Source organism: Somniosus microcephalus, chromosome 3 (genome assembly GCF_052327205.1).
Source record: "Somniosus microcephalus isolate GS21.2 chromosome 3, FLI_Smic_1.0, whole genome shotgun sequence".
In the NCBI taxonomy this organism is placed as follows: Eukaryota; Metazoa; Chordata; class Chondrichthyes; order Squaliformes; family Somniosidae; genus Somniosus; species Somniosus microcephalus.
Window position 1 is genome coordinate 112578791 of NC_140989.1, and position 21060 is coordinate 112599850.

General features: G+C 44.2%; 1 protein-coding gene across 2 annotated transcripts in view; it reads left to right on the forward strand.

Moving 5' to 3' along the window:
* LOC147121264 (rho guanine nucleotide exchange factor TIAM2-like) overlaps positions 1-21060 on the forward strand; it is a 433746-nt gene that overhangs the window by 76669 nt on the left and 336017 nt on the right. For both annotated transcript variants that reach the window (XM_085981489.1, XM_085981486.1), the window contains exon 2: positions 13389-13444. The gene's annotated coding sequence lies outside the window, so the exon portion shown is untranslated. The remainder of the gene's footprint in view (positions 1-13388; positions 13445-21060) is intronic.

The window sequence follows — 21060 nt, forward strand, 5'->3', positions numbered from 1 at the left end:
GAACGGTACAACAGGTGTTTCCTCAACGTGGCTCACTCTGGAACTGAACTGTACAGATTACTACTCAGTGCTATATACAGGTGTGGTCACTGCCGGTACTACAGTATACATGAGCTGTAAAAAGTAGTTCCCCCCCTTAAAGGTATATACATTACAATTCCTCCCCTTTTAGATTAACAGTACCATAACACTCATTTAACAATTAAATATCAAACTAATTACAATTAACACTTAACATACAATGTTAGCTGAAAATAGTCCATTTATATATTCAGTCTTTGGGGAGGCTTCCTGATCCTTTCTGGATAGCGCCTTTCCCGAGTGTCTTGCTCTTGGTGCGGAGGCGATTCTGGCCCCCTGTCGTCGGTTGGGTCATGAGCTTCCGATGCTACTGTTTCTGGGGTAGATGCGACCTGTACGTCGGGTTCCTCACCAGGTACGTATGGGCGAGGCATGGGGTTGACTTGTTCCTGTGACTCTAGGACCTGGTCAGCATGGCGTCTCACAATGTTCTCCCCAACGTCCACTGTGTACATTAGTGGGCCCTGCCGTGTGCATATCGTTCCTGGCTGCCATTTTTCTGTTCAGTAGTCGCGGGCCAAGACTGGTTGCCCTACATTGAAGCTCCTTGTTGGCTTCTCATGGATGTGCTGGAATTGCTTACTCTCAACATCTCTGCGTACGTTTGGTCTGAGCAAATCCAGGCGCGATCTTAACCTTCGGTTAAAGAACATCATGGCCGGGGCCTGGTTGGTGACTGCATGTGTCGCATTCCGGTAGGCGAACAGGAAATTGTCCACCTTATGCTGCAGCGGAATGTTGTCATTGTACATAGCCTTTATTGCCGCCTTAAAGGTTTGTACGAACCTCTCAGCCAATCCATTTGTGGCTGGATGATACGGGGGGGATGTGTAATGCCGTACCCCATTCTTCTGCATAAACCTCTGGAACTCTTCGGACACAAACTGTGGTCCGTTATCGGAGCAAATCTGTTCTGGCAAGCCGTTCCTGGCAAAAATGATCCGTAGGACTGCAATAGTTTTTTCCGTGGTGGTGGAGGACATTTTGATGACCTCAGGCCATTTCGAGTGCGCATCCACGGCTGTTAAGAACATTGAGTCCATGAATGGACCAGCAAAATCAATATGCACCCGTTGCCATGGAGACGAGGGCCACTCCCATGGGTGTAGAGGGGCATGTGGTGGTGCATTTTGGACTTTCTGGCATCCTGAGCAGCTCTTGGTCAGGTCCTCGATTTGTTTATTGATTCCCGGCCACCACACACAAGCCCTGGCAAGGCTTTTCATTTTTACCCCTCCCAGATGACCCTCATGAAGCTCATTGAGCACTCTATCCCTTAACTTGGGTGGAATTACCACTCGGGATCCACACATCAAGGTCCCCCGGCACACTAACAGCTGTTCTCCTCTTGTCGAGAATGCTGGCAACAGTGGGTCGCCATGTGCTGGCCATCCCTTCACCATCAAATCATATACCCGAGACAGTGTCGGGTCATTTCGGGTCTCCTTTTCTATACGAGCGTTAGTTACCGGTAGGTATTCAACTATAGTCGAATGAAATATTTCGACAGGATCCACTGCTGGTGCTTCCTCCGCAGTAGGCAGTGGCAGGCGTGATAGCTCATCAGCATTTCCATGCTGTTTCGTGCCCTTATATTCAATCTCAGTGGTGCGTCCCTAGAAAGAGTGACCATCTTTGTAGTCGTTGCGCAGTCATCACCGGAACGCCCTTTTTCGGATTAAAAATGGAGACAAGAGGCTGGTGGTCAGTCAGCAAGGTGAATTTCTGCCCATGCAGATAGTGATTGAACTTTTTCACTCCCCACACTAGGCTGAGGGCCTCCCTGTCAATCTGGGCGTAGTTATGCTCGGCTGAGGTTAGTGATCGTGACGCAAAGGCTATTGGCCTCTCTGAGCCGTCCGAGAATTTGTGCGACAGCACCACTCCAATGCCGTATGGTGACACATTACACGCCAACCGAATTGGTAGTGCTGGGTTGAAATGGGCCAATACCTCTTTCGATGTGATTAGTGTTTTGCTCTTCTGGAAAGCTCGTTTACATTCGTCACTCCACTTCCATGGCACACCAGTTTACAGTAGGGTGTTCAGTGGGTGTAGTATTCTAGACAAATTTGGCAAGAACTTATGGTAGTAGTTTACCAGCCCGAGGAACGACCTCAGCTGTGACACGTTTTCCGGTGCTGGAGCCTTGACTACTGCCTCAATATTTTCTGGGGACTTATGTAACCCCTCTTTATCGATAACGTGGCCACAATACGAGATCTGTTTTCTAAAAAACTCGCATTTGGGGCGGTTAGCTCGGAGCCCATATTCCTGCAATCTAGTGAGCACCTGCTCCAGGTTGGCGAGGTGATCACTGTCATTTTTGCCCGTGACCAGGATGTCGTCCAAATAACACTGGGTCCCTGGGATCCCTTGCAGGACTTGTTCCATTGCCCTCTGCCAAATGGCCGGAGCTGATGCTACCCCGAATACCAGCCGGTTGTATTGGTAGAGACCTTTATGGGTGTTGATTGTGAGGTATTTTTTTGATGCTTCTTCTACCTCCATTTGCAGATACGCCTGGGCCAGATCAATCTTAGTGAAGCGTTTCCCTCCAGATAGCGAGGCGAAAATATCTTCAATCCGCGGAAGTGGATATTGCACGGTGTGAAGGACTGGGTTCACTGTTACCTTAAAGTCCCCACAGATGCGAACCTTCCTTGGTTCCCCAGGCGTGCTGCTCAACGACTTTTTCATCACCGGGACGATGGGTGTAGCCCACTCACTCCCGTCTACCTTAGACAGTACTCCTGAATGTTCCAAACTCTCCAGCTCTGCTTCGACGGCTGGGCGGATCGCATAAGGTACCAGTCTGACCTTAAAAAAAAAAAAAAAAAATTTTGGGCTTGCATTTTCTTCGATTTTTAATTGTTGCTGTCATGCCTTTTAGTGTTCCGAGTCCTTGCTGGAACACTTCTTGCGCGTCGGTTAGGATCTTTGACAGTCGCCCAGGTGTGACGTCGTCATCCTTTTTGGCAGCCACAGTCAGTGCTTGTATGGAATGCCAATCCAGCTGTATTTTCCGGATCCATTCACGTCCCAGTAATGGTGGTCCTCCATCTTGCAATACATACAGGTCTAGTTTTGGTGTTTCCTTACCGTTATATATAACGGTCACCCTTATTTTTCCTTTGGAGTAGACTTTTTGCCCCGTGTACGTCTTCAAAATAATTTTTGTGTCTCAAGGGTATGTGTGAGAATAGCCGCTCGTAGTCCCGTCGGTTTATGACTGTTAGGGCTGATCCTGTGTCCAATTCCATTTTTACCTGGACTCCTGCTATCTTGCGAGTGACCCAAATGGTTCGGTGATCCTCCGTTTTGATCACATTATGTAGTTTCAGACAACTCAGCTCACTGTTTTCGGAGTCGGTATCACACTTTTGTTTGTCTGAACTATTCTTATGTACCTTCTTGTACTTTTCTTTTGGAGACTTCTTATTGCTGGTTTTCTTTCCCGACCTGCAGACTCGTGCTATGTGTCCTACTTTTCCACACTGTCTGCACACTTTGTCTTTGAACCAGCAATCATTGTGGTCGTGTGTTGTTCTGCCGCAGCGATAGCACTTCTCTGTTCTGTATGACATTTCGTTTGTGCCATATTCTTGCGGTCTCTGTTGTATGTCTGCAGCACTCCGTGCTGCTGCTTCATATGATACCGCAATGCTGAAAGCCTTGTCCAGCGTAAGGTCCTTTTCAGATAAAAGCCGTTTCTGGGTTCCTTCACTTTGAAGCCCACACACAAACTTGTCCCTTAAGGTATCTGCCAGTTCCGTTCCAAACTGGCAGTGTTTCGATAGTTTGCGCAGTTCTGTTAAATATTCAGCATTGCTTTCATCCTTATGCTGGTTCCGTTTGTGAAACTTGAATCTTTCTGCTATCAGCAGCGGTGTAGGGTTTAAATGTTCCTGTCGTATTGTCACTATGTCTCCAAAACTCTCTTCCACTGGCTTCGCTGGGGTTACTAGATTTCGTAATAAGCCATACGTCTTTGCACCCATTAAATTTAACAATACCGGCGCTTTCTTGTCATCTGACACCTCATTTGCCTTGCAGTATACCTCTATTCGTTCGACATATGTAGTCCAATCTTCGACTTCATTGTCAAATGCGGTGATACTGCCACTGTTCGGCATTTTGGGTGTGGTTTAATATGGCTTAAAATGGCGTCTCCCGTGCTTTCCTTCCTCCCCCGCTGCTGCCAATGCCGCTTTCGGCGGTCCTCGTGGCAATGGCGACACCCTGTAGGTTTCGCTCGCTTCTGCTGCCAACGCCGCTCTCGGCGGTCCTCGTGGCAATGGCGGCGCCTCGCGGGTTTCTGCGCGTCTCTCTCCCTCTCCTCGATGCTGCTCGGCCCCTGAACACCGGCTGCGCCCTGTGCGCTCTGCCCTCTCTCTTTCTCTTTCTCTCCCGTCGACGCTGCTCGGCCCTTTGCTGTGCTGCTCGGTCGGGCTCTAGCCCGCCGTTGTCCGGGAAGGGTCTGCGCAGTACCTGTTGCCAGCCCGTTTCGCTGGACCACCGCGACTGGAAAGCCAAGCCTGGCTCTCACCAGCCTCCCCCGCAATTCTCGAGTGTCTGCTGGATGACTGGGCGGTTGCCCGTGGTCGACGCCCGTGTCTCTGGCCTTGACCTCCAATCTACTGGTCTCCAGGAACGAATCCCTGGGAGGTGATGCAGAGTTGCAGGTAGGATCGAATTTGCCTCGTCGCCAATGTTGTGTCCGTCGGTAGTAAGACACAAGACTGCAGGAGAACGGTACAACAGGTGTTTACTCAACGTGGCTTACTCTGGAACTGAACTGTACAGATTACTACTCAGTGCTATATACAGGTGTGGTCACTGCCGGTACTACAGTATACATGAGCTGTAAAAAGTAGTTCCCCCCCTTAAAGGTATATACATTACGCAAATGATGTAGATTGTCTCTGAATTTACTAAGTTTATCAAGTATTTAGTTGGTACTGTAAAAAGGAGTATGTGTGTGAAGGGACTTGCAGGGATTTTCAACAGGAATGCAGGAGTTGGAAGTAAAAGCAGAATTCAGGAAATGAGCAGCAAGCCATTCATATCTGAAAGAGAAAGACCAGTTAACATTGAATGGGACATTCCATCAGGTGGGGCAGAGTCAGAAGGGACCTTTCAGATCCATGCCAGTTCTGATGAAAGTTCCCATCCAAAGTATTAACCTTTCTTTCTCTTTTCAAATAGTAACCAACCTATTGCGTATTTCGAGCACTTCCTGCTTTTCTAGCAGTGCAGTAGTAATCAGTGGCTTATAGAAATGTAATTTCCTAGGTGTGTTCTTGAAATGCATTTCAAAATTACACGAATTCACCTGTTGCTGTAAACCCTCAATAAGCTTTATAACAATTCATCCACAATATTTGGTTTCTGGTCTCCAGGACCAGCATATAAAGCTTATTTTTCTGAGGCATAGACAGAAAAAACCTACTTCCAAGCTGAAGGGGCAAATAGGTGTGATCGAGGTGGAGCTTTGTAGATTTAGGATACAGTTATGTTGACACTTATGCATCACTCTGAAATAAGTGACATTATAACTCCTGAGTCAGGTACATACCTGATTCTGGAATCAGTGAAGGCACTCTTACTGGTACGATAGCAAAATACTGCGGATGCTGGAAATCCGAAGTAACAACAGAAAATGCTGGAAAAACTCAGCAGGTCAGGCATCCGTGGAGAGAAATTTGAGTTGACATTTCGGGTTGAAACCCTTCAAAACTGGAAAGAAAAGAAAATAGATCGAAGGCAAGGCTGCGATCGAACAAAAGAGACAGTAAAAGGTATTCGAAGCCAGACGAGATGGTAATAGGCCCGTGGAGACAAAAGGCAGCTGAGATTAGGTGTGAAGTGTACTGGCAGGTAAGAGACAGCTGCCAGGTGAGAGAGAGAAACAAAAGGAAAGGGGGGGGGGAGGGGAAAGGAGGACCCAAAACAAAGGGGTAGAAAAAATTATAAGTAAAAAAGTAATAGGGACCGAGGTTATGATCTAAAATTGTTGAACTCGATATTGAGTCCGGAAGGCTGCAAAGTGCCTAGTCGGAAGATGAGGTGCTGTTCCTCGAGTTTACGTTGAGCTTCCGTGGAACAATACAAGAGACCAAGGACGGTGAGGTCTGAGTGGGAATGGAGCGGTGAATTAAAGTGACAGGCGACCGGAAGCTCGGGGTCACCCTTACGGACTGAACGGAGGTGTTCCGCAAAGCAGTCACCCAATCTGCGTTTGGTCTCCCCAATGTAGAGGAGACTGCATCGTGAGCAGCGAATACAGTATACTAGATTGCGAGAAGTACAAGTAAATCGCTGTTTCACCTGGAAGGGGTGTTTGGGGCCCTGGACAGTGGGAAGGGGGGAGGTATAGGGGCAGGTGTTACATCTCCTGCGCTTGCACGGGAAGGTGCGAGGCGAAGGGGAAGGGCTGTTTGGGGTGATAGAGGAGTGGACTAGGGTGTCTCGGAGGGAGCGGTCCCTACGGAATGCTGAAAGGGGAGGGGAGGGGAAGGGAAGATGTGTTTGGTGGTGGGATCACTTTGGAGGTAGCGGAAATGGCGGAGGATGATCCGTTGAATGTGGAGGCTGGTGGGGTGAAAGGTGAGGACAAGGGGAACCCTATCGTGGTTCCGGGAGGGAGGGGCAGGGGTGAGGGCAGAAGTGCGGGAGATAGAACGGACACACTCGAGGGCCGTGTCGACCACGGTAGAGGGGAATCCTCGGTTGCGGAAAGCTCAACGTAAACTTGAGGAACAGCAACTCATCTTCCGACTAGGCACTTTGCAGCCTTCCGGACTCAATATTGAGTTCAACAATTTCAGATCATAACCTTGGCCCCTATTACTTTTTTATTTATAATTTTTTCCACCCCTTTGTTTTGGGTCCTCCTTCCCCCCCCCCCCCCCCCCCCCCCCCCCCCCCCATTCCTTTTGTTTCTCTCTCTCACCTGGCAGCTGTCTCTTACCTGCCAGTACACTTCACACCTAATCTCAGCTGCTTTTTGTCTCCACGGGCCTATTACCATCTCGTCTGGCTTCGAATACCTTTTATTGTCTCTTTTGTTTGATCGCAGCCTTGCCTTCGATCTATTTTATTTTCTTTCCAGTTTTGAAGAAGGGTTTCGACCCGAACCGTCAACTCAAATTTCTCTCCACGGATGTTGCCTGACCTGCTGAGTTTTTCCAGCATTTTCTGTTGTTGTTTAAGGCACTCTTGCTGTTGGTGCTTAATGTGTCAGTAAGTATGCACAGAACTCTTCTGAGCATGTATGAGTGCAGCAAAACTGAGTATTGCCAGCTGTGAATGGCACCATGCAGCTACTATCCTCAGATCAGTAGTGCACTATGCCTGCAGCATTAACGAATGTCACTGAAATCAGTCACACAGCAATGTAGTGCAGTGATTAGTGTGCTGCATTTGCAGTTTCAGATCTGTGCCTCCTTCTATTATGTAGTTATGCACCATGGACTGAAAAAACACAATATGGCTGAAGGCCAGTTCCTGATGTACAGTGTGATAATCCTGAACTGTCCCCAATTTGGGATAAATCAGAATAAAGGAAATCTTTCCTTGTTTCTTTTCAGTTGTGGTATAACTGCAAGCTGGTTTGGATTCGAGATTGTATTCCTCATAATTCAATGTGTGAAGCATTATGAAACTATCTTTATGTATTTTGAATTTTTAACAAATTACATGGTATGACTCGGCTGAAGTACATGTTGTATTTCTGGTACAAATAACAACAATAACAAGAACTAGCATTTTATATAGCGCCTTTAACGTAGTAAAATGTTCCAAGGTGCTTCACGGGAGCAAATGTCAAACAGAATTTGACACTGAGCCACATTATATTAGGGCTTCTTTGGCTGTAAAGCGCTTTGGGACGTCCGATGGTCATGAAAGGCACTATATAAATGCAAGTCTTTTAGATGACCAAAAGCTTGGTCAAAGAGATAAGGAGCGTCTTAAAGGAGGCGAGAGAGGCGGATGGAATGCCAGAGATTAGGGCCAAGCAGCTGAAGGTATGACCGCCAGTGGTGGCACAAAGAAAATCAGGGATGTGCAAGAGGCCAGAATTGGAGGAGCACAGATATCTCGGAGAATCCATTCAGCTGCCTCTGCTGCTTCCCTCCCTTCCTCTAACCGACCAGGCCAAACTTCCTCTAGGGTTCCCCCCTGCCCTAGCCCTGACCTCGTATCTTTCTCTAGTTTCTCTATCTCCCATCATGCCATCTCTGAGTTCATCTTGTACAGGAGACCCAGCTCCTGCTCCCTCGACCCTATTCCCACCAAACTGCTGACCACCCAACTTCCCTTCATGGCCCACATGTTAGCTGATGTTGTTAATGGTTCCCCCTCTCAGGTACTGTTTCCCTCCCCTTCAAAATTGCCATCTTCACCCTTCCCCTCAAAAGACCTACCCTTGATCCTGGTGTACTTGCAAACTACCTCCCCATCTCCAACCTCCCTTTCCTCTCAAGTCCTTGAATGTGCTGTTGCCTCCTAAATCTGGGCGCATCTTTCCCACAGCTCCATGTTTGAATCCCTCCAATCAGGTTTCCGCCCCTGCCGCAGTACTGAAACGGCTCTTATCAAAGTCACAACTGAGATCCTATGTGACTGTGGCCATGGTAAACTATCCCTCATTGTCATTCTCAATCTGTCTGCAGCTGTTGACCACACCAGCCTTCTCCAACGCCTCTCCTCCATCCTCCAGCTGGATGGGACTGTCCTTACCTGGTCCCATTCTTATCTACCCAGTCGTAGCCAGAGAATCACCTGCAATGGCTTCTCTTCCCACTCCCATACTGTTGTCTCACGTGTCCCTCAAGGATCTATCCATGGCCCCCTGCCCCTTGGCGACATCATTGAGCTTCCAACCACATATCCACTCCATCACCGAGACCACATACTCTCACCTCGGTAACATTGCCCGTCTCCGCCCTTGCCTCAGCTCATCTGCTGTTGAAACCCTCATCCAAGCCTTTGTTACCTCTTGACTTGACTATTCTAATGCTCTCCTGGCTGACCTACCATCTTCCACCCTCCATAAACTTGAGCTCATGGAAACTCTGCTGCCCATATTGTAACTCGTATCAAGTCCTGTTCACCCATTACCCCTGTGCTCATTGACCTACATTGGCTCCTGGTCCGGCAGCGCATAATTTTAAATTCTCATCCTTGTTTCCAAATCCCTCTATGGCCTTGCCCCTCCCTATCTCTGTAACCTCCTCCAGCCCTAAAATCCTCCGAGATCTCTGCGTTCCTGCTATGCCTATTGCACATTCCCGATTTTAATTGCTCCACCATTGGCGGCTGTGCCTTCAGCTGTCTAGGCCCTAAGCGCTGGAATTCCCTCCCTAAAAGCTCTCTACCTCTCTCTCCTCCTTTAAGCTCCTTAAAACCTACCTCTTTGACCAAGCTTTTGCTCACCTGTCCTAATATCTCCTTATGTGATGCAATGTCAAATTTTGTTTGATAATGCTCCTGTGGAGTGCCTTGGGACGTTTTACTACATTAGAGGCGCTATATAAATGCAAGTTATTGTTGTAGGGCTTGAGGAGGTTACAGAGATAGTTATGGGCAAGGCCACGGAGGGACTTGAAAACGAGGATGAGGATTTTAAAATTGGGGAATAGGAGGGTCCACTTTTGGAAGCGGAGTCCTTTAAATGGTCTTATTTCAGCATACTCCTATGCTTTTAATTCCCCTACCATCACGAGTACTCCAGAGAGACTATGGCACAGACTGGGGAGGAGGAGGGTATTTGTAAGAAAGGAACAAAATGACAAACTATCCGAATAGGAAAAGGGGAATTAAATGGGTGTTTGTCGGTAAAAGTGTAAAGGTAAAGCAGAACTACCTGCAATGAAAAATATAGTGAACTGTTATTCACTTTTAATGATGCTGTGCTGTCCACCAGTGATTTTGAACTTTTGCTGTTTTTGATGGGACTTTTTGAATTGTATGTGCTGATTGCTGTACACGACATGCAAGAAGAGGTGGGTGGAACTAATTGGCTGTGGTGGGAACTTCCTGTTTGAAGCAAAGTAAATATCACCCCCTGCAGAAAAGGGTTAGAGCTTTTTCAGCTGTTTGCATCCTGGCTGGTGTTTTCTGAAAATAGCTTAATTTATGGTTCTTAATGTTGATTTAGTTTGGGGGGGGGGGGGGGGCGTGAAATCATTGAAGAATGCTAACTTTATCTGGATAGTTGTAGCTCTTGTAAGATTCTTTGTGGTGGATGCATTAACATTAGAAGAGTTTAATTTTAGTATCAAATGTTCAGCCAGTCTCACAAACTACTTTAGGGCAGCTTGATTTTTAATTTAATTTAAAATCTAAATCTATTCAGAAGTTATAATATACAGTACTTTGTTTTTGCGGAATCTGAGTTGCCACTTGTGATTTATTCTTCTTGCTACGGTGAAAAGGTGTACTTATCCTGCAACTTGGTGTTGCTAGAAATGTTAAAGTTGCAGTATAACTTGGGAGTTGGGTCCTGCCTATATATGCAGCACAAGTGACCTCTGTTCTCCTGAAAGCCAGTGTTTCTGACATGGCTGAGGATCTTTCCAAACATGACTGAATTGATTGCAGTTATATATGCACAGGCAGAGGGATAGGTGAATGGTTTTTAAGTTTTCACCACGGTCACAGTATGATAAATGAGGATCAATTATGAGGCTTTGGACTTAAATTCAAGACCACTTTTAGAATTTTATTTGAACCCTTTATGGTGTATCGATTCTCTCCATTGCAGCTGGGAAAGAGCATATGTGGTAGATAAGGACAAAGTCAAAGTTGAATTGTCACTGGAGGCTGTGCTTCAAATTACAACAGTTAATATGGGAATGATTAAACTTGGGAAGATACCAAATTGTAAGTTGAAAGCAATTGCTTTGGTTTTATAATGGTTCAGTTCATTCAAAATTAAGTTCAGGTAAAACAGAAAATTGAATAGATAGCCAGCGCAGGACTCTGCTGTCTTTGCAATACACTGCTGAAAAAGTGAAATGTTGAACATTGGGCTACCGGCTGTTTAAAATATGAAGTTTACAGCAATGTTTAATTTAAGCATCAAAGAATTGGTTCTAAGTTAAACAGAACCTGCTAGAAGTAAATAAGTACTTAGTACCTCGTGCTGCCTTTATTTTTGCATAATTGATCACTTCATTTTATTGTCGCCTCACAAAACCTATTGATTTTTGTCAGCTTGAGCTGGTCTTGAGCCTGATTTACATCACCCCTGTGGTTTCAAACAGTTGGTCACCTGCAGCTTACTGCAGAGCTATACTGATTCATGAGCCCATGTGTATATTGACCAGATGGATCCCTGTGAAAAGAACTGATGGGGGTATGAGCTGAGTCTGGGACTCTGAGGGGGTGGAGGTGGGAACATTTGCCTTATACTTGGAGTGGCTTTGGGAGTCTTGCCTCAGGCCTTTGTATGGCGACCATAGTCTGCAGTGACCTCGAGTGAACACTTGTTGCTTGGAAATGAGTGGTAAACATCAAAGGGCAATATGAGTGTAGCTTCTGCTAACCCAGTAGTTAGAGGCTGCAATGGTTTCCCCCTGTTGAAATGATAGAAATTCCTTGGAATCCAAGGGACAGTTGGTTTCAAAACCACAGCTCCACACACTATTGATTGTGATTTTAAAACTTTTTTTTTAACCAGATATTTAACCTCTTTTTAAAATAACTTTTTACTTTTGTAGAACAGGGATGATGGGCTTTATTTAAGATGAGAGACTTGAGAGGTCTTGATTCGAACAAAGTAGGTGGAGAAGAAATCTGTTAGAGGCACTCAAAATTGAGGAGTTTTAATGTGATAAATAGGGTCAAAGCATTTCCACCGGTCAGTGAGTCAGTAACTAGAAGGCATAAATTAAAGATCAACAAGAAAACAAAGGGAGAGATTGGAGGGGTGGGGGGGGAGGGGGATTCTTGTGCAGTTTTTTTTAGGATATGGAATGCTCTACAAAAAACAGTGATGAAAATAGAATCCATGATGGCCTCCAAAAGGAAAATGGACACATATATTTAAAAAGGAAAAATATAAAAAGATGCAGGGAATGGTACTAAGTGAACAGCTCTTTGATGGGTCATGGCTCTGCGGGAGCCTTGATCGTATCAGCAGATCATACATAGAGTGAGCGATTCACCTGATAGCCATACATGCAGCTAGGGTTGTTGGGTAGTAATCAGAAGTGGGAACTTGGATTAACTAACTCCGTACCGATTTTTATGGGCAGTTTAGCAGAACGGCTTCCCCATGGGTCCTGACAAATGTTACCATTTTTGGAATCCATTTCCTGGCCACAGCCAGCCAGATTGAGAGGTTGGCTGGCTGTCAGGTGGGAAGGTGTGGCATCGGGGAACATCGAAGAGGGAGTGAGAGAACAGAGCTTGGGGGGGTGGGGTGCAAAGGGGTCGGGTGGACATCGATTGCGGGAGTGGGGGTGCGCAGAGGGCGAGGCCCATTAGGAGAAGATCTTTTTTGCTGAGATCAATGCAGCAGCGGGGTCGTCCCCTGCCGCTGCCCTCTCCCACCTTGAAGCTGCCCAGGTAGGCGAAATCGTGGGCCCAATGTGGCAGTCTGTCAATTGATCTGCCACCATAGATTTTAGCCAAACTTTAAATGTTGGCTTTTATCTTCCTCTCTTCGCCGTCACCCCCCACTCTAGATTTTTTCTCCCCCTCTCCTTGTATTGATTTTTTGCTGTGGTTTAGCTCTGGGGGTGCCATCAACCTTCAAGTATTTCTTCCAATTGGCCATTCTTTGTGACCCTAGGTGGTGAGAATTGGAAGACTATTTGATCATATCGTGGTGAGGGAGACAAAAAGTGGAGTGAGGTGTAGCACAGTCATGCCAAATTTGGCCATTATCTGATGTCTACTGATTTTATTTTTCCATCTCTGGTCACTTAATAACTATCGGCAGTGGGAACTATGGTTGCAATCCTGTCATTTCTCTTCCAACCCCCACAAAGGCAGGGGACAGTGAGGCCGATTGTAGTGTTGCCTCCACTACCCTGGCTGACATTGCCTAACTCGACATAAAAGAATGAATGAATCCAGAACCTTTCTGCCCTCTATAGCTCAGTATTACATCACTTGGTGAATTTGTGTGAGCTAGTGGAAAATCATTAGTTAATCTTTTAAAGGGAGATTCAAGTGATGGCAATGTACCCTTTAAGGATGTAATGCCCCTCTTTTTATGTAAAATCACTGTTTTAGCTTCAGTTCCAGTTAAGTACTTGAGATGTAATTTGATTTGTGTGTTTACCTTTTAGAGCCATCAGTCAATCATGTGGGCGTGAGCAGGACGTCTGGCTCCACTTCCATTAAGGTAATCGTCTCATCAGTGGTGCTGAAAATCTTGCCCATAATTTTTGTATTTAGAAACCCTTTGATAAAGTAGACATCTCGAATCATTGAGACCATGAACTTTTTAAGTTAAGGACAACTGATGTATGTTACAGAATTTTAGAAAGTTTCCATATGGCTGGAAGACTAAACGTTTCAATATACTCTGCCTTTCTATATGTTGTGCAACACCAATGCTAAATTGTTAGTTTGTAAGATAACAAATGTGTAACTGATACAAACTGTTTTTCTGCAGAAGCAGTTGCTTGTCTTGATTTATATCATCTGCCCTCCTCCCATTCCCCCCCCCCCTCAGTTTGTTCTGCACATGTAACTGAAGCTCAGTTTTCTTAAAGGAATACTCCTGGATAAGTTACTAAGTGGTCCAATTCTTAATTATCCTTCTGCAAAATATAGTCATTCTGAATTTGTTTTAAAAAGTTATAAGGTGGCTGAATATAGGGGGTATGATTAAACTTCTTAATCATACCCCCTATATTCAAGTCTAGTTCATTGATATATACCACAAAAAGCAAGGGACCTAGTACTGAGCCCTGTGGAACCCCACTGGAAACAGGCTTCCAGTCACAAACACCCATCAACCATTACCCTCTGCTTCCTGTCTCCAAACCAGTTTTGAATCCAACTTGACACTTTGCCCTGGATCCCATGGGCTTTTAACTTCATGACCAGTCTGCCATGTGGAACCTTAACAAAAGCCTTGCTAAAGTCCATATACACTACATCAAAAGCACTACCCTCATCTACCCTCCTTTTTACCTCCTCAAAAAACTCAATCAAGTCTGTCAGACACGACCTTCGCTTAACAAATCCTTGATTAATCTGTGTCTTTGTAAATGAAGATTTATCCCGTCCTTCAGAATTCTTTTCAATAATTTTCCCACCACCGAGGTTAGGCTGACTGGCCTGTAATTACTCGGTCTATCCTTTTCTCCCTTTTTAAACAAGGGTACCACATTAGCAGTCCTCCGGCACCATACCAGAGCTGTGCGATTGGTTCAGTCTGTATATCACTGAAGGGGCCTTTTAAATTTGAGTGGTCAGGTATTCAAACTCCCGGTAACTCTATTCCCGGGTATAAAAGAAGGGAGAGCTGTGCTTAAATCAAAGAGTCTCCTTGGAGATTGTCTGAGTGAAGGATGTTCTTGCCATGGAGGGAATGCAGCGAAGATTCACCAGGCTTCTACCTGGGATGGCAGGAATGAAATATGAGGAGAGATTGGGTCGATTGGGCTTATATTCGCTGGAGTTTAGAAGAATGAGAGGGGATCTCATTGAAACATAAAATTCTAACAAGACTAGACAGACTAGATGCAGGAAGGATGTTCCCGATGGCCGGGGAGTCCAGAACCAGGGGTCACAGTCTAAGGATAAGGGTTAAGCCATTTAGGACAGAGATGAGGAGGAATTTCTTCACCCAGAGAGTGGTGAACCTGTGGAATTCTCTACCACAGAAGGCAGTTGAGGCCAATTCATTAAATATATTCAAGAAGGAGTTGGATATATTTCTTAAGGCTAAAGGGACATGGGGAGAAAGCAGGGACGGGGTACTGAATTTGGATGATCAGCCATGATCTCATTAAATGGCGGAGCAGGCTTGAGGGGCCGAATGGCCTACTCCTACTCCTATCTTCTATGTTTCTATATCGGGCCCAGCATCCTCTTGCTGTGCTTTGGATTTGAAATGAGCTCCCAGCATTCTCTGCTGCTTGTTGGTTTCAGTGGATATGAAGAATCCTTCCCATTACCAGGAAGAATCCTTCCCATTAACTCAGTGTGCTAATGATCTACATGGTGTGGTTCTGACCAGAAAGGCTCCAGATTTGATCCTGGATCTCTGAGATAACTGCTCTTGGTTGGGACAGAAGGTGAAGGTGCTCAATGTGCTTGCAATATTCTTGGGTTAAAGGGAGAGGGAAAATTAGCCAGAAACTTTTCCAGCATGTGTATGGATAGTATCGAGCTCTGCTGTGATGGCAAATGGCCAACATACACTCTCCAGTGTCATGTGTGAAGAATGGCCACTTGGGTGAGGTACCAAATGGTGACTGATGTCCGTGAAACTCTACTCTGGTAAGAGTCACCATTTTCGCAAGGAGAGAGGAGAAAGTAGTTGATTATTCATATAACTTCAGAAATGTTTTGTCTTAAGATGCAGACATACTTAACAGTTGGCTTATTTGTAGTGGATACTGTTGGCGGATATTTTGGAAAGCAGTATTCCTGGATTAAATTTGAAATGCCAGCAATTATGGCTTTGATAGATGTATACAATGTTTGTGATAAGTAGTTTTCATTTATATTCTGATAAATTAGATTTCATCAGCTTGTACTTAGATCTAAAAACGGTCGTGTGATTTTGGTGTTTCAGAGTTGTGTATGAAGTTTGTTCATGTAGGCTGTTCCTTTGCTGATAATGGTTATCTTTGGTTTCGTCCAGTTTTACCTATAGATCCCTCATTGTACTATTGCAAACAATCTAAAATGAAGCCCAAAGTTCCTTGTATAACTTGGTGACCTCCACAAGCAGAAAAAAATAAATGAGGCACCATCTGCTGCTGTGGTTCTTTTTAACAAATAATAATTACATTTATCTGAGTGGGAACTAATTAAACAGTTTAGAATCTTTCCTAAAAGGTTAATCAGACAGGAACTCACCCGCACTTTTTTCCAGTGCAATTTAAATCTAAAGTTAAAGCCCTTCTATAATTAAGAGCAGTGTAGTGGAAGAATCATTTTATTTTCGAAGCTATGTATTACTGAAGGAAAGGCAGCTAAAAGCATGTATAACAGGGATGGAAAACTTCTTTCACCAAACTAGCCTGGGGCAATTTACTTTCCTGCTGTGGCAAGCTGGAAAAACAAAGGTATCTTGCAAGCTGTCTGCCTGTCTAAAAGTTGGAAGTACAGTAACTTTTTATGCTGAGTAAAATGTAGATTTAGAAAGCCATTCTTGCCAACTAGCAGCTAAATGTTACAGCATCAATACAGCCTTATACTCACCAACAATACATTGAAGTATTTACATGTAGGAAATCATAAATTACAACACAGATTTCCAGAGCTCAGTTAAATTAACCTTGCGTGGCTTTAGTTGGGATTTTTTTTTGCCCACGTATCTAATTTACTTAATTTGTCCTTGTTATCTTTTATTTTTGCTCTTACTGTGAACAAACGCTCCCTTTCCCTGTCTGACTAAACTTCAGATCTCTACCCTTCAGATGATTCAGTAATCGCAGGCACGGGTGTACTTTTAGTCTATTTTTAAGTGAGTGTCTTCCCACTTTTTTTCTGACAGTCCTGGCAGATTCTGGGTTCTGTTCAGATTCTTTTGAGGTTCAATCTTCAGACGTCCCAAAGGTTTTGCTGATTAAGGCAAGGAGTAGCTGTACCATATAGACCAGAAAGATCCCAGGTTTGTGCTGAGTCTGAACCAGGATACTTGCAACAGTAGTTTAATTAACATCAACACCCTAATATTAGGAACATGGGAACAGGAGTAGGCTGATCAGCCCCTCCAGCCTGTTCCGCCATTCAGTGGGATCACTGCTGATCTGTATCCACCCGCCTTGGCGCCATATCCTGTTATACACTTGGCTAGCAAAAATCTGTCAATCTCAGATTTAATATTATTAATTGAGCTAGCATCTACTGCTTTTTGTGGGAGAGAGTTCCACACTTCTACCACCCTTGTGCGTGAAGAAGTGCTTCCTAACTTCTCTCCTGATTGGCCTGGCTCTGATTTTAAGGTTGTGTCCCCCCGTCCTGGACGTCCCCCACCAGCAGAAAAAGTTTCTCTCTACCCTATCAATTCCTTTCAAAGCCCTAAAAACCTCAGTCAAATTACACCTTAACCTTCTATATTCCAGGGAATATAAGCCTAGTGTATGTTCTCTCATCAACCTAACCCTTGGAGCCCTGGTAACATTCTGGTGAATCTGCGCTGCACTCCTTCCAAGGCCAATATATCCTTTCTAAGGTGCGGTGCCCAGAACTGTACACAGTACTCCAGATGTGGTCTAACTAGGGCATTGTATAGCTGTAGCAAAACTTCCTCCCCTTTATATGCTAGCCCTATAGTTATAAAGGCTAGCATTCCATTAGCCTTTTTGATTTTTTTTTTGTACCTGGCTACAATATTTTAATGATCTGTGTACATGGACACCTAAATCTCTTTAGCCCTCCACTGTTCCTAGCTTTTCGCTATTTAAATAATACTCCAATCTATCCTTTTTTTGGTCCAAAATGGATGACCTCACACTTGCCTGTGTTGAAATCTATAGTAATCTGGGGTGTAATGTTGAAGTTATCCACCAGATGGAGCCAAATATTAAGGGTTCACATTCACCAGTATTTAAGGTAATGGGTCATGTATTCAATGTCCTGGTACACCAGTTAACACGGTAATGTGGCATTGCATTATGGTTCATCCTCCATCTTGGCTCGTGCAGTAAGAATAAGATTGTGCCTGGCTTCCAGCTTGTAAGAGCTATGTCTCTCTGCTACACCGTGTAAATAAACAGTTGGGTTTTGTTCCTAATATCTCACTTCTCTCAGTTTCTGACCTTACCACTCGGATATCACAAAATCCATGTGCCACAGTTATGCCCACTCACTTAATCTATCAATGTCTCTTTGTAATTTTATGCTCCCTTCTATACTTACTATACCACTAATCTTTGTGTTATTGGCAAACTTGGATATATAGCTTTCTATTGTGTCATTGAAGTCATTAATAAATATTGTGAATATTTGAGGCTTCAACACAAATCCTTGTGGGGCACTACTAGTCACTTCCTTCCAATTGGAGTACATACCCATTATCCCTACTCTGTCTTGTCTCTGTCCTAACCAATCTCCTAACCAGGTCAATAATTTGCCTTCAATTCCATGAATTTTCATTTTAGCTAACCGTCTCTTATGTGTTGCCTTCTTGAAGTCCAAATAAACTACATCCATAGACGTTCCCCTGTCTGCTGCTGTGGAGGTGAAGATGCTCATTTTTGAAGTTGGATGAGGACAGGGTCAGGCTCCATTTTGATGGCCTTCTGGCCTTTCCCTAGCAGTCAAATAGCCTGCTGACACTCTCTGCCTACTTGAAGAATGACAATGTGGGTGAGTTACGGAGCAGTCTGGCATCAGTAGAACCATATCCCAGCAAAAACAAATGTTTATTTCCCTTCAATCAATACATTCTGCTTTTTGAGTCCCTTGAAGTAAGGGTTTGCAGCCTTCCTGTTCTACTAGCATTTCCAGTCTAATAAGCGGCAGTTATATAATCCAGTCAGCCCACAGAAAAAGTGATTTCCATAAATCTGCAATGTAAATAATACTCTGCCGGACCATCAGTGTCGTGCATTTGCAGGCTTGCTGAACTTGTCTTGACAATGCTACCTCACATGGTACATAGGAGATCAGATGGCATTTCTCAACCTCCCTCTCCACCCCCACCCCCTGTTCTCCACTAACAAAAAAAAGTGGGTGTCTTGTCTCCCTTGGAAGTGGGCCCTTGTCCAGTAGTTTTTTAGCTACCTATTTGCTGGTGCATAATTGTGGTCTCTATCTTGCTCCACCCTCCTTCTCGTCCTAAAGTACGCTCTGAAGTTGTAGTTTGACTGAGATGAGAAATTCAGCATCTAGTACATGTACTGTATAAAGGTCTTGTGTGTAGTATGTGTTTATTCAGAATGTGATACTTTGTTACAGATGGAAAACAATCTTAAAAAGAAAAATGCCAGACATTTAATGATGGGTTCTTCTGACAATCAGCTGCAATTACATTGATTTGCCTATTTATATAACTTCACGACAAGGAATACTTGACAAGTGGCTTTAAAGAGAGAGGCCTGGTTAGCAGTTATATTAAAACTGTGTTTGAGATCCTAGACTATCTGAGCAATGTCATGGCAGATCCCCTAGTATTAGCAAAAGATGCCTCAGATCCTGGTTATTGAACATATGCACTTTTCTGGAGCTTCGTAGCCATGTTGAAAGTCTCAACAGTCCTGTAATACAATCAGCTTTTTGGAAAAATTGAATAATGCCAAGGAGGTTCAGGGGTGCATCTTAAACAAAGTTTATTCAAAGAACAGATTTAATTTTGGTATTTCTCTTGATATTGCACGTCATTACGAGTATAAAGCTATTTGATTTAGTGGTATACTTCACACTTCTTAGCATTGGTATATGTGACCAAACACATGAAAGGATTTATTGAGAAGTGCATTAACCTGGCCCCACAGTGTGCTGTGGATAACATTTTTAGCATTTTTGTGCCTGTGAGTACAAATTGCAGACCTAAAACAGTTTGCTAATGATGATGTGGATTTAATCTGGTGATTTTGGTAAATTGCCAAAATCTACAAATTTAACTTCTAAATTTAACAAATACTGCCAGCTGTACAATACCAGTTTTTAGGAGATGGCTTATAAGAAATCACAAGTTATAGTTCCAGAGCTGATCTTGCAGTAGTTTCTTCATATAGGTAAGTAACTTTCTAGTCACCTTTTTATTATATTCAAGTTTTCCCTATTAAGTTTTTTCCCCACTTCTATCCATTCTGCTTCCATAGTGTAGGTGGTTGAGGCTGTTAGTTTGTTGACTGTTCCACACATATTGAACAGGGGTTCTTGTAGCCGAGCAAGGCAGATGATATCTGTGCCTCCCCCTGACTGTCCATCAACATTATGTCCTATCATCATCCTGTTAAAGTAACAACTATGGTTAAATGGGTTTTAAACTACTGAACTGGTGTGTCCTGACATAGTACTGTATCCAGAAACTTGTAACAAAATCTGTATTTATAGCCTGCAAATTGTAGGTACTGGTGTTTTTAAATGCTGTGTGCAATAGTTTATTAAGACACTAATTTTGTTCTTTTTTCGGTATTTGGGAGTTGTTCATGTATTATTGTAGCTCTCCTTTAAAAAAGAATTCTGTAACATGGGATTTCTTATCCCTAAGCAGCTTAGGCAACATCGGAATTCTGCCATTTTTCTCCCAGGGATTTAGGAATTTGAACATAGAAAGGGTCCTTGTGTTGCCATACAGGGGTCAAATAGACCCACAGTGACCTTCCTGCATCTGCTTGGAATGGACTCCTCCTACAGAGAGATTCAGTTCCCTGTATGTTTGTTTAGACTTTGAAGAAGATTGAGGTGATTGGGAAGAATATGGAAGAGGCACCAACAATCCTGACATGGGTGGACTGTAACTGTGTAACTAAACTGTCAAAAGTAGAAATGCTGGGACCTTTTAAATATGGCTAAAAAGTTATTTATAATTTTGACTGTGATTGTAGGAATGTGGAGCTTCTGTATTGGATTGGCGGTCACTTCTGATCCACAGTGAGCCATTAGAGCTTCCCTGATGGTCCAAGGTGGTGTGTGATTGAGCCATATAGACTGAAAGTTGTCGGTTCAGTCTCAAGTCTGCGCTGCATGGGCTGAGATTAGCTGACTCAGCAATTAAAACCATACAATTAGCGTCAAAGCCCTGGGCTGGAAGGATTAAAACAAAGTCAGGTTCCTTAGCCTGACCACCTTCCAGTGATCCCTTGTGAGCATCCCTTGTGAGCA